Genomic DNA, 14,607 nt, shown 5'->3' on the forward strand with positions numbered 1-14,607 from the left:
CTCCTCTACACATACCCAAGAAAATTAAAAACATATGCTCATGCAAAAATGTGTACATGAATGTCCATAGCAGCATTAGTCATAATACCCCAAAAGTGGAAACAACCCAAATGTCCATCAAGTGATTAATGGGTAAACAAAATGTGGTATCCAATAGTACATTACTCAACCATAAAAAGGAAGTGCTGGTACATGTTAAAACTTGGATGAATCTTGAAAGCATTATGAGAATTTAAATGAGCCAGACACAAAAAATCAGATACTTATGATTCCATTTATATGAAATATCCAGAAGAGGCAAGTGCATAAAAACATGACATAGATTAGAGGTTGCCAGGAGATTGGAGGAGGGAGGAATAGAGAGTGACTACTAATGGGTATAGGGTGGTTTCTTTTTGGGGTGATGGAAATCTGCAATTAGATAGGGATGATCATTGCACAACATTGTGAGTATACTAAAAACCACTGAATTGGACACTATAATGGTGAATTTTATGTTATTTTGAATTGTATCTCAATAATAAAAATTACAAAACATACCTCAAACCCTCTGGCATCCTGGGTACAATGTTATTACCCACCACCTCTATAAAATACAACCTCCCCTGAGGACAGGGAGTTTTGTATATTTTATACCCCAGTGCCTAGAATACTGCCTGGTACATAGTACATGCTCAATAAATATTTATTGAATGACTCAATCAATAAATGGGGGGTTGTACCTTGTAAAAAAATTTGTGCAATTGAGAGGTAAAACATTTTAAGTATGTAACCCCTGAAATTAAGCTGATTTCAAAGGCTACAGTCAGGGCCTAGACTTACAGAAGAGTTTCCTCCATTTTGATAACAATTAACATTATTTCCTAATTTGGTGTTTGGTGCTGTACAAACAGGGCCAGTTTTGGAAGAAGATCTAAGAACCCACTGATTCATTGCAAAATTTTTAACAAGCGGGTACTATGCTAGTTTATATAATATGTATATTTAGGAAGAAGGGTAAAAATTTTGATTTTATTTTTATAGAGACTGACTGCCAACATTTGATGACCTTGCCACCTTATCCCTGATTTAAGAACTCATAGCACTTTAATCCAGAAGGAAATCTGACCAGGTTGGGCTTGGAGTCAGATTTGGCTCAAAGCATTTCAGTGCCCCCTCCATCCTAGCCCTTGAAAATCTCTGGGCCAAACCAGTACCTTAATAGTATTATCATTTACAATTTTTAAATGAAAATAAGAGGAAAGTAGCAGAATTCATCACCCCTGAAAAACTGCCTCTCGGATGGACTCCTTGACCACCTCCCATGTTTTTGCTGTTAATCCCTGCTTTTGGTTTTTCAGTTTTTCAACTGCTCTTCTACCTTTCATGTAGCCTCTCTAGATGAAGCCAGGGGTCAAGGCAGTGGATGCAGAGGCTAGCCTTCTAAGGCTAGCAGAGTAGAGAAGGGTAGAGAGTGGTTGTGAAGGAACAAAAGCGGGGGGAGAAAGCAGAGATCCTGTTGATTGATGGTGTTGTTGAGTTCTTCTACATCTTTGGTGATTTTCTGTCTAGTGGTTCTATCAATTACTCAGAGAGGGGTGTTGAAGTCCACATCTATAAATGTAGGTTTGTCTATTTCTCCTTTCAGTTATTTCAACTTTTGCCTTATGTATTTTGAAGTTCTGTTGCTTGGTGCACACACATTTAGGATTGTTATGTCTTCTTCTTGATGAATTGACCCTTTTATTAACATGCAATTTCTCTCTTTATCTCTGGTAATTTATTTGCTTTGGAATCTCCTTCGTCTGCTATTAATATAGCCATACAGGCTTTCTTTTGACTCTTGTTTACATGGTATATCTATTTCCTTTCTTTCACTTTTTTAAACAATTTTTTTATTAGAGAAGTTGTAGGTTTACAGAGCAATCATGCATAAAATACAGGATCCCCATATACCTCCCCACCACCAACACTTGCATTGGTGTGGAAAATTTGTTACAATTGATGATAGCACTTTTTTTGTAATTCTACTATTTCTTTTAACAGTAGTTACATTTGTTACAATTGATGAAAGATTATTAAAGTACTACTATTAACTATTGTCCATAGTTTATTTAGGGGTATTTTCCCCCATATTCCCAACTTATTTTTTTCCATGCATAATCTTCATTTTATTACTCATCTATCCATACCCTGGATAAAGGGGTTGTCAGTCACAAGGTTTTTACAATCACAGGGGCACAAGATGAAAGCTATATGGTTATACAATCATTACCAAAGATCAAGGCTATTGGATTACAGTTCAACAGTTTAAGGTATTTTCTTCTGGCTATTCTGATACACTAGAAACTGAAAACAAATATCTATATAATGAGTAGATAGTCATATTAATTTGTTAAATTCTAACTTCTCAGTTACAACTCCTCTCTCTCATTTGATCATTCTCTCAATCTTCAGGGATATCTGGGCAATGACAATTATAACTTCTTTGGCTAAAAAGGGGGTATCAACATTATGGAGTAGAGGAACAAAACCAGTTGATGTTCTTGAAGAGACTGGTACCTCTGGGTTTCAGGGCTTATCTGGCATAGAAGCCATCTGGAGGTTTTAAGTTTCTGAAAAAAATAAACTTACTAAGTAAAACTTTTATAGAGTCTTAGATAGAGCCCAGTGTATCCTTTATGCTTTTCAGGAATGCTGTTGTTTTGGGCTTGGCATACTGTGGCAATTTGCAATATCTGGCTGAAGCTTGCGTAACAGTAACCTCCAGAATGACCTCTCAACTCTATTTGAAATCTCTTAGCCACTGAAACTTTATTTCGTTTCATTTCCTTTCCCCCTTTTGGTCAAGAAGGCATTGCCGATCCTATGATGCCAGGGTCCGGCTCATCCCTGGGAGTCATGTCCCACGTTTTCAGGGAGACTTACGTCCCTGGGAGTCATGTCCCATGTAGTGGGGAAAGTAGTGAGTTCATTCGCAGAGTTTGGCTTAGAGAGAGAGAGGCCACATCTGAGCAACAAAAGAGGTTCTCTGGGGGTGACTCTTAGGCATAATTATAAGTAGGCTTAGCTTTGCCATTACAAAAATAAATTCCATAAGGGCAAGCCTCAAGATGGAGGGCTTGGCTTGTTAAATTGGGAGTCCCTAATGCTTGAGAGAATGTCAGGAAGTCCCCAGGTGGGGAAGTTTAATAGTTACACATTTTTCCCCAGTTCCTCAAGGGACTTTGCAAATACTTTATTTTCTGCCCAGAATACTCTGAACTGTATCAGGGTATTACAATAACCTGTACAGAATAACAAGATCTCATTCCCTATTCTAGGTTCCATGTAATTAGGTTGTTTAAATAAACTGACCAGACAGGTTAAATTAGATAGTGTATTCTGATTTACCTTAGCCCTAACCAGATCAGCTTCATTCACTCCTTTCACTTTTAACCTGATAATATCATTATATGTAATGTGAGTTTCTTTTAGACAGCATATATGGGTCATGTTTTTGTATATATTCTGATAATTTTTCTTTTAATTGGTGTAAACCACTTACATTTAATATAATTATTGAAATGTTGATTTGTGTCTGCCATTATTTATTTTCTGTTTTTCCCTCTGATTTTTGTTCCTGTTTCCACTTTTCTGCCTTCCTGAGTGTGAACAACTTTTAGTATTCCATTTTAATTACCTATAGTGTTTAAAATATATCTTTTTAGTGATTATTATATGAATTACAGTATATATAACTTATCACCATCTATTAATATCAATATTTTAACACCTCAACACCTTTACCTTACCCCCTTTATGATTTGTCTTAGATATTACCTCTAATTTCATTGATAACCACATCAGACTAAGTCATAATTATTGCTTTGTACCATCAAACATAATTTTAAAAACTAAAGAGGAAAAGGATAGGCTATTATATTTACTCAGATATTTAACATTTCCCTTGCTCTTTCTTCATTTCTGATGCCCCAAGTTTCCTTCTATTATTTCCTTTCTGTCTGAAGATCTTTCTTTACACAGATCTATTGATGACAAGTTAGCTTAGTTTTCTTTCACCTGAGAGATGTCTTTATTTCACTTTCCTTCATGAAAGCTATTTCACTCAATTTAGAATTCTAGATTAACAGTTACTTTCTTTTAGCATTTGAACAATATTGTACCACTTCCTCTTGACCTTCATGGTTACTAAGGAGAAGTCAACTGTCATTCAAATCCTTGTTCTCCTATAGATAATGTGTTGTTTCTCCCTGGCTTCTTCAATTTTTTTTTCCTTTGTATTTAGTTTACAGATATTTGACTGTGGTGTATCTAGGCGTGAGTTTCTTTGGGTTTCCTCTGCATTTTAACCTGTAGATTTATGCCTTTTGCCAAATTTGGCAAGAGTTCAACAATTATTTCTTCAAATATTTTCTCAGCCCCACATTCTTTCTTCTCTCCTTCTGGAACCCTGGTGACATAAGTATTTGACCATTTTTTATTATTCCATAGGTCCTTGAGGCTCTGTATATTTCCTTTAGGTCTATTTTCTCTCTGTTTTTCAGATTGGGTAAAGTTTATTGATCTATCTTCAACTGAACTGATTCTTTTTAAATTTGAAATAATTATAGAATGACACAAAGTTACAATAATAGTAAAGAGAAGTCCCACATGCTCTTTATTCAGCTCCCCAATTAGTAACATTTTACATAAATATAGTATAATATCAAAACCAGGAAGTTGACATTGTTACAATCCACCAACCCTAATCACATTTCACCAGTTTTACATGCACTACTGTGCATGTGTATGTACATGCAATTTTATCACAATGTAGATTTGTGTACCACCATAACAAGCAATACACAGAGATGTTCCATCACAACAAGATCCCTTGCACTACCCCTTTATAGTCACACACATTTCTCTCCTCTTTCTCTCTGCCCTATCTCTGACTCTTGGCAACTGCTAATCTGTCCTCCACCTCTATACTTGTGTCATTTCAAGATAGTTTGTTAGTTTTCCTTCATCTTAGAATGTATTGATTTCACCTTCATTCCTTAGGAATCTTTTTTCTGGATATAGGATCCTGGATTGTCAGTTCTTTTCTTTCAGCACTCAAAAATTGTTATGCCACTTTTCCTTCTGACCTCCATGGCTTCTGATGAGGAATTCACTGCCATTCTAATTGTTGTTCCTCTATAAGTAATGTGTCATTTCTCTCTAGCTGTTACAAGACTTTTTCTTCACCTTTGATTTTCTGATGTTTCATTATGATGTGTCATGGCATGGATATCTTTGGGTCAATCTTGCTTGGGGTTTGCTCAGTATCTTGACTCTGTATGTTTATGTCTTTTATCAAATTTAGGAAGTTTCCACCCATTATTTCTTCTAAAACTTTTTCAGCCCCACCCTCTTTCCCCTCTCCTTCTGGGACTCCAATGATACAATGCTAAATCTTTTGTTATTGTCCCACAAGTTTCTGATGCCTCATTCGTTTCTTTTATGTCTCTTTTCTTTCTGTTGTTTAGATTGGGTAATTTCTATTATTCTATCTTTAAGTTCACTCATTATTTCCTCTATCATATTCATTCTGCTATTGAGCCATCCAGTAAGTTTTTCATTTCAGTTCTTGTATTTTTCAGTTCTAAAATTTCCATTTGGTTCTTCTTTATATCTTCTATTTCCTTGTTAAGAGTTTCTGTTTTTTTTTCATTTAAGTGTGCTTCTAATTGCTCATTGACACATTTTTATGATGACTGTTTTAAAATCTTTGTCTGATATTTCCAACACCTTTGTCATCCTTTTATTGTCTCTTCTCCTTCAAGTAGAGATTTTCCTGTTTCTTTATATGATTATTGATTTTCTATTGTAAACTAGTCATTTTGAGTATTATGTTGTGATACCCTGGACCCTATTTAATTGCTCTCTCTCTCCCTCTCTCTCTCCCTCTAACCCCCCCCCCCCCTCTTTTGCAAGCAGTTGCCATTTTAGATATAGCATGCAGGTCCAAGTGATGGTGGAGTTTCACTGGGGGGTGGGAGAGGGGAAGAAGAGTGTCGATTAGTACTGCTTCATATCACCTAAGTCAACCTTGTTGCTGCCAGGTGGAGGTGAAAATTAAGCTCCTAACTCAGCCCCACTGAAATCAGCCATGCAAAAGTGCAATGCCAATTTACCCCACAAGCACCACTCATTGTTGTGTGTGGGCAGAATTTCAGCACCCCATTTGTTCTAATGACACTACTCCTCCAGGGAAAGAGGAGCACCTCTCTGCACCACCTCATTCTGTATCTTTGCTGCCTAGTTAGGGTAGAGGTTCAGCTCCTCACTTAGCCTGGCTGACACTGTTGGAGGTCAGGGGAGGAGTTTGTCCTTTGGTGTTTGTTAGGAGTAGTGTGGGTATTATCAAAACGTTTTCTGTTCTGTTAGTCCATCTTTTTCCTAGTCCTTTTGCTAGTGTGATCAGACTTTTGTTGGTACTTTTTTCCTTTCTGTTGATGGTTCCAGATTGCAGGCTTCTCCAGCACTCTATCTGGGATATACGGAAAGTACAAAGAAAACCCAGGGAAATCACCATTATTTTGTTCCTCACGTCCCATGGTCCCTAGCCAGTCTGCCACCTTCTATCTACCTTTCAAAGTTTCACTTAGTTTGTTATATTATGTCCAGGGTTTTTTGGTATAAAATGGAGGACTAGTGAGGAATGGGGCTATGCCAACTTGATTGGGACCATAAGTCCAAGAGCACTGATTCATTCTTCTGTCATCTCCATTTTGCTATTGTGCCACATTTTAAAGTTTTTTGTTATTGTACTTTTCAGTTCTAAAATTTTATTTGATTTTTCAGTACATCTTCTTTATCTTTGTTGAGACTTTCTATCCTTCCATTTATTTAATGGTGTTTGCAATTGCTTGTTGGAGCATTTTTTCTGATAGCTACTTTCAATGTTGGTATCTATTGATAGTCCTTTCTCATCTGAGTTGATATTTGAGTAATTTTGGATTGTATCCTGGACATCTTGAGTATTACATTATGAGACTCTGATTCATATTTAAATCTTCTACTTAAGCATGCAGTCAACTTGTTTTGGTTCAGAACACACGCCCTGGCTCACTTTTGTTGCTGTGATTCAAACAGCAATTAAGTTTTCAAATCTTTGTAGTGCTATTCTAATCTGCCTCCCCCCCACCTTTGTCCCACGAAGGCCAATTTGAAACCTGATAGTATTCCACAGCATAGTTCAGTTCTCAAGGCTTTTGCTGTGCTTATTCTGGTTGATTTTACACATAGGCTGCTTGGGTGTGTGCCCAGGACTTCATGGACAGATTTTAAGAGTGCAATCCCCCCACTCTCTAGTTGGCAGAGGACAGGGTACCACCTTTTTACTGACATGTACTTAGTGCAGAGAAGGGATGGTTGACAGGGCTTTGACCCATATTCTCCTAAGCACTTCATAAGGTGATGAGGGGCACATACACATCAGTATATGGTAGGAGTGGTCTACAAGGCTCTACTCCAGTCTTCACTGCACCATTGAGGATAGAAAGGGTTGCCACCTCTCCTGGCATTAGTGCAAGGTGGAGATGGTTAACAGGGCTTATGCTGGTTTGAATCTGTTATGTACCCCCAAAATGGACTATTCTTTTAATCCACTCTTGTGGGGGCAGAGCTATTGTGGGTGGGATCTTTTGATTAGGTTGTTTCCATGGAGGTGACCCACCCAATTATAGGTGGGACCTTTTGATTAGATTTATTTCCATGGAGGTGTGACCCCACTCACTCAAGGTGGGTCTTAATTAGTTTACTGGCATCCTCTATGAGAGGATAAAAAGCAGAGACATTTTTGAAGAAAGCTCAGAGCCCACACAGACTCAGATGTTTCATGATGCTAAGCTAAGAGATGAAGCCCAGAGTTTGCCCCGGAGAAGCTAAATGAGAACCTACAGATGCTTAAGGAGAAAGCCACTGGAATCAGAAGCTGAAAGCAATGCAACCTGGGAGAAAAGGACCAGCAAACGCCAGCCATATGCTTTCCCAGCTGACAGAGGTGTTCTGGACACCATCGGCCTTTCCTCAGTGAAGGTGTCTACCTCTCAATGCCTTAATTTGGACATTTTCCTGGCCTTAGAACTGTAAGTTTACAACCTAATAAATCCCTATTGCAAAAGCCAATCCATTTCTGGTATTTTGCATCTGGCAGCTTTAGCAGACTGGAACAGGGCTCCACCCCGAGAGTCTCAGCAGCACAAGGTAGGGATGGGGAGGGTGCCACTTCATCAGTTCAGAGAAGGAATGGTCAGCAAAACTTCACCCTACAGATTGTGCAGCATACAGCAGGGAGGGTAGGGTAGGCATCTTTCATAGTGTTCTGGAATAGGGACAGTATGGTCAAAAGTGTTTCATCCAGGAGCGTCCACCCTCTTCCTTGTCCTTTGGGTAGAGAGAACAGGGTTTTCTTGGAGCTTTTTTTTTTGTGTAAACATACAGGCTAATCTGGGTGGCAGGCTGAGCTAATCCTCAGGCTTGGATATAGAGCAGGCAAAAAACGAAACAAAACAAAGCAAAAAAAAATGTGGAACGCACTGCAGGGTCATCCCTCAAGTCTAAAAGTCCCTAGCCATTTGGCTTTCCTTTTTCATACTTTCAGAGTCTTCTGATAGTTGTGCTATGTATTTTTCTCCAAGGTTTTTAGTTATAATTAATGGGAACAATAGGGTGGAGTATGCTTATGCCATCTTGAAAACTGACACTTTACCATACTTTCAAAATGAATAAGTATTTTGCATGCCACATTAAGGGAAACAAACAAGAACGATAACACTTTGCACCATGCCTTGAGTCACTCTGGGTGGCTCTGATATCCAAAATAATAAAATCTTAAATATTTACTTTAAAACAGACTCCTTAACAAAAACATTTATCCCTGATTTTTGCTGTGATGATTTCTGAAGATATGCCTTTGTGAATATGATAAGCATATGGAAAAGGTGCTGATTTTTCCCATGAATAAGCTGATACAAACTTGATAACTATAGTAATTTTTCAGTATTTTTCTTTTAAAAACTGTATATTTTGCATTTGGTGAGCTTGTTTTACTGAAGTCTCACTTGCACTTTTTGCAAGTAAACTTTTATTTCCTTCTCCAAAATCTTCTGCTTCTAAGTCTTCCTTTAGCTTGCTTATAAAAATGATACAAGTACGTCATGGAAAAAACCCACACTCCAGGAAATTGAAAACAAGAAAGTAACAACTAACACCGAATCCCACCACCACACTTTATCCACTCTCCTGCACCCACCCCCATCCTCCTCACCATCCCTAACCCCTGCCAACCTCTAATCTGTTCATCTCTATAATTTTGTCATTTTGAGAATGTTATATAAATGGAATCACATAGTATGTGACTTTTTGAGATTGACTTTTTTCACTCAGCATAATGTCCTTGAGATCTATCCAATTTGTTGTATGCATCAATACATTGTTCCTTTTATCGCAAAGTAGTAGTCCATGGCATGGATGTACCACAATTTGTTTAACCATTCACCCATTGTGGGACATTTTTGTTGTTTCCAGGTTTTTGCTATACAAATAAAGCTGCTATGAACAATCACATCCAGGTTTTTGTGTGGACCTAACTTTTTATTTCTTTGGAATAAATGGCTGGGAGTGCAATGGTGTGTGGTTAGTTTTGTAAGAAACTGACAAACTATTTTCTAGACTGGCTGTGTCATTTTACATTTCCACCAGCAATGTATGAGAGATGCAATTTCTATGCTTTCTCTTCAGAATTTGATGTTTTCTGTATTTTTTATCCGAGCTTTTCTAATAGGTGTGTAGTAATATCTCATTGTGGTTTTAATTTGTATTTCTCTAATGGCTAATGTTGTTGAACATCTTTTCATGTGCTTATCTTCCATCTGTATATATTTTTGGTAAAATGTCTCTTCATGTCTTCTGCCCATTTTCTAATTAAATCATTTTGTTTTGTTACATTTTCATATATTTTCTTTTAAAAAATAATAATTTTGAAAGTTAGCAGTAAAATATGTCCTCAATATTTTATTAATTAGCACCATATACCTTTTAAAGCTAAATGGAACATTGTTTCAAGGTAAATGATTGTAAAATAAAATGATCATTTCAAATGTCAAATTAGGCTCAAATAGCATGTGAACTATTATTAATTTTTATAATACATCTTTATACAGAAAGAAGTATTTAAAAATGAATTTATATTATCAGTTTTAATCTGTCAATCTAACAAATCAAAGTATCATAGATTAAAGCAATATTTAATCTCTGAACTAAAGAGGCATATAAGGAAATTGAGGAATCAGCTATAAACAAAAGATACTACCTAATTTGTAGTCCCTTATTTTTTCAAAGAATGAAGAAATACCTAAATGAAAAATTCCAGGGTGCAAGTATCAGTTACACATATGGTTTAGCATTTGTCTCGATATTCTCATGTTCTGCTTATTAGAGTTTGGCCTTACCAAAAAGCCATCGAAATGTTCAGGATAATTCTCAGGTGTTCTGGTTTGCTAATGCTGCTGTTATGCAAAATATCAGAAATGGATTGGCTTTTATAAAGGGGGTTTATTTGGCTGCAAGTTTACAGTTCTACAGCTATAAAAGTGTCCAACTAAGGTATCAACAAGAAGATACCTTCACTGAAGAACGGCCGAAGGTGTCCGGAAAACCTGTTAGCTGGGAAGGCATGTGGCTGGCATCTGCTCTGGGGTTCTGGTTTCAAAATAGCTTTTTCCAAAATGTCTCTGATCTTGTCTCTCTTAGCTTCTCCATAGCATACTCTGGGCTAGCATCTCCAAAGCAGTCAGCTCCCAAGCGTCTCTCCAAAAGTCTCTCTCAGCTGCAGCACTGAGCTCCTTCAGTCTGTGAGCTCTTATAGGACTCCAGTGATTTAATCAAGACCCACCCTGAATGGGCGGAGTAACACCTCCATGGAAATAATCTAATCAAAAATATTACCTGCAGTTGGTTGAGTCACATCTCCATGGAAACACTCAATCAAAAGTTTCCTCCCGACAAGATTGGTTTAAAAGATCATGGCTCTTTTCGGAAGACATAATATATCCAAACCGGCACAACAGGGAACCTGAAATAAAATTGCTTAGTGCAAAAGATCTCAAATAATTCATATAATTTAAAATGAGAGGCTAGATATTTAACTCCTACCTTTCATCTGAAAAACTATTTCAAAAATATCTAATTATACTCAAATTACTTCAACACATTGAAAAAAACTTTTTAAGGACATTTTCATTCCCTGTTTCCTGATAAAAGCATTCTTCAGAGCCATGGGGTTAAGTTCTGAGCCACAACTGACTGCTTACTAGCATGCCTGTTTTGCATGCCAGTAGAAACAAGTCCAGTTTTACCATTTGTGGATAACTATGACAACATTCAAAAGCATATGTTTGCCATAAATAGCTCTGGCTAACAGCAAACTGCTCACACTGAGCAGATCAAATTCTCTATAAGGAGAGCAGTCTTTGGACCACAGCCAAATCCCACTCCTGAGGTTTAAGACTGTTATATCAATTCTTTTTTCCTTCAAAGTATATTAAGGAATAGTAGCTGAAATGAAAGCTCCTAAACATCGAAAGTATTATTAAAACTTTTGAAGGACATTTTATGAATTATTTTCATTCACTGAATCAGCAGTAAGAGCTTCTTGCTTCTACTACTCAACTACCTAGAAATGTAAGTGTGAATTTAAAAATAACTACCTTAATTTATCTAGATAACAAATCAGATATTGAAGAGTATTTACGTTGAAGTGGAAACAATATTTCTGATCTCCATATTAAAACATAAGTAAATAAATAAATGAAACATAGGAAAATAAATGTTTTACAAAAGTACTGCTCTATAATAATGGTGTTTTATATTAGCTGGCTTTAGGATAGAATAATTTTTAAACCAAATAAATCCAAGAAATTCAGAAAATATCATGCATGAGTGTTGTACAAAAATAATTCTCAAATGACCAGTGCAGGGATTAATAATAGCTATTTACCCTAGGTGTTGTTTCATGTAACATTTTTCAAAATTTCCAAGGAAAACAAGGCACACTTTGTAATATGCCACAATTTTTATTGCATGGTGGCCATTTTTGTGAGCTCAAAAGCAATGTTCCATTTAAGGCTCTTTTATACAGAAATTGCCATTATGACTGATATTCAAAATATCTTTAGTGTTGCAAGACTCAACATGGTAAACATAAAATGGAAGAAAAAGGCATTAAAAAAAGCTATTTCTTTTAAGAAGATATGCAGGTAAAAGAAATGAACACCGAGGTACTAGGATTAAGTTGACGACACAGTTAACAAAACTTAATTGGCATTCCTTTTTGGGGTGGGGCGTTAAACTCATGACAAAAGGTGCTTTCAGTGCATGGTGTTATATCCATGCTGCCATGTCACAATAATAGGCTTGCCAAGACAGGTGAGGTATATGAATGCTTGGAGCCTCACAGAACTGTAATCAAATGCAACTGTAAATAATACTGAGTTTACCATCTGACCAGTGGATACTTTCAAGCCATTCAATTCGTTTACCCTTTGCAGTAAGTATTCTAAGCTATTCACATTGACACTCACATTCATTGTAGTGCTTCCTGCAAGGGAACATATATCCAGTTGTTTTGCCCAAAGTATGATGGGAAGGCATTCAGTGGATTTTACATAAAAGTAACAGTATTAAACAGTCTAATGGCAATCACTGATTGGCTGCTTAAATGAATGATTTCTCCATTCGTTGTGTTGGAAGGGCACAGTGGGAAGGAAGAGGAAAAAAAAATACCTATTACTGTTCCAATTGACTGAGCTGGAGAAATGGAAGCTCCTTAAGATCCAAATGGCACTTAACTGTCATTTTATAAGGGGTTTCCTTCATGTGAAACTACTTCATTACCTCCCAATTTCTCTCTAAGTGTTGAGCGAGCCTTAATATCATCCAAGCCATTTACTTCCACTCATGTTTAATATCTGTAAATTTCTTTCTAATGGCATCTTTAGAGCTAGCATAAATCATCTTGCTTTTTAAAGGTGCACTTCCAGGATCCAAAAATATAAATCCTAGGTCTTTTTTCTTAAACTCTTGTTTCATATGTGGCATCATTCAAAGCATATCAGCAATCATTCAGAGGTGGCAACTTCACAAAAGATGTGTAGGTGTACCCTACAGTATCACCAATATCATCCACCAAGATCTGCTTTGCTTCCTCTACAATTATTTGTCTTTTGTCATAACTTAAACAGAAGAGAACTGCTTTCTTTCTTTCTATCCCCTCTTGTGTAGATTTCCTTACTTTCATATCATTAAAAACTTTGACGACTTCATCATTCAGTGTAACTCCAGAAACCATGGTGTTATGGGTGCAGAGGTGGCACCGGATCTGGGTCTGTGGCACTGGGGATAGCTGGAGAAGGCTAGATTGTTTTCTTACAGTTGAGTTTTGAGAGTTATTTACATATGCTAGATAGTAGTCTGTTGGATATGTGGTGTGAAAATATTTTCTCCCATTTGCAGCTTGTCTTTTCATGTGCTTAACAGGGTCTTTCACAGAGCAAAAGTTTTAAATCATCAACTTTTCCTTTTATGGATTGTGCTTTTGGGGTCAAGTCTAGGAACTCTTTGCTTAGCCTTATATCTGAAAGATTTTCTCCTATGTTACCATTTAAAACTTTTATAGTTTTACATTTGACATTTAAGACGTTATCCATTTTGAGATTTTGTGTAAGGAGCCTTACTTAGGTCAAGGTTCTTCTTTTTTTTTTTTTATTTGGTCTATGGATGGTCAATTGCTCCACATCATTTTTGAAAATGTTATCTGTCCTACATTGTATTGCTTTTTTTTTTTTTAAGAAAACAGATCGGATTTTATTAGGATGACTATTAGGGAATGGACTACAGGGTACTTGGCTGAACTTCACTTTATGGAATACATACTTCCTCTTAAAAAATGCTTTGGTTGGGAATTTTTCCACTCAACTTATTTTTCCACCGATTTTCTTTACAAAACCAGAGATGGTTACCCACATCTAGGGATGTGGATCATCTTTTATTTTTTAATGCATTTTTTAATTGTGAACTTTAACATGTATACATAACAGTGATAACTTCCAAGGTATGATGTAACAAGTAGTTAGAGAACAAACTTCAAAGAATATCATGGGTCACAGTTCTACAACTTCAGCTATTTCCATTATTGTAAAATATAACATACATACAGAAAGGTGTTAACTTTCAGTGTACAGCTCAACAAGCAGTTATATAGGTAATTTCAAAAATTGTTATGGGTTATAGTTCCACACTTTCAGTTCTTTCCTTATTATGACATATAAGGTATATACAGAAAGGTGAAGACTTTCAAAGCACAATTCAATGAGTAGCTGTAGAGCAAATTTCAAAGGATATTATAGGGTACAGTTCCACCATGTCATTTACCTACTTCCAGCTATTCCAACACCCCAGCACCTATCTATCTATCTATCTATTTATCTATCCATCTATCTGTCTATCTATTCATATAAGATTTCAGTATTCATAGGCCTTTGTTAAATCTTGTTTTGTTTGTTGCTGCCCCTTCCTCTCACTTAATCCCTTTCTCCATCT

General features: G+C 36.6%; 1 pseudogene; it reads right to left on the bottom strand.

The window, feature by feature from the left end:
- Nucleotides 1-12,865: 12,865 nt before the first annotated feature.
- On the bottom strand, nt 12,866-13,357 carry LOC119522928 (annotated as a pseudogene).
- Nucleotides 13,358-14,607: the final 1,250 nt, after the last annotated feature.

Source organism: Choloepus didactylus, chromosome X, assembly GCF_015220235.1.
Source record: "Choloepus didactylus isolate mChoDid1 chromosome X, mChoDid1.pri, whole genome shotgun sequence".
NCBI lineage: Eukaryota > Metazoa > Chordata > Mammalia > Pilosa > Megalonychidae > Choloepus > Choloepus didactylus.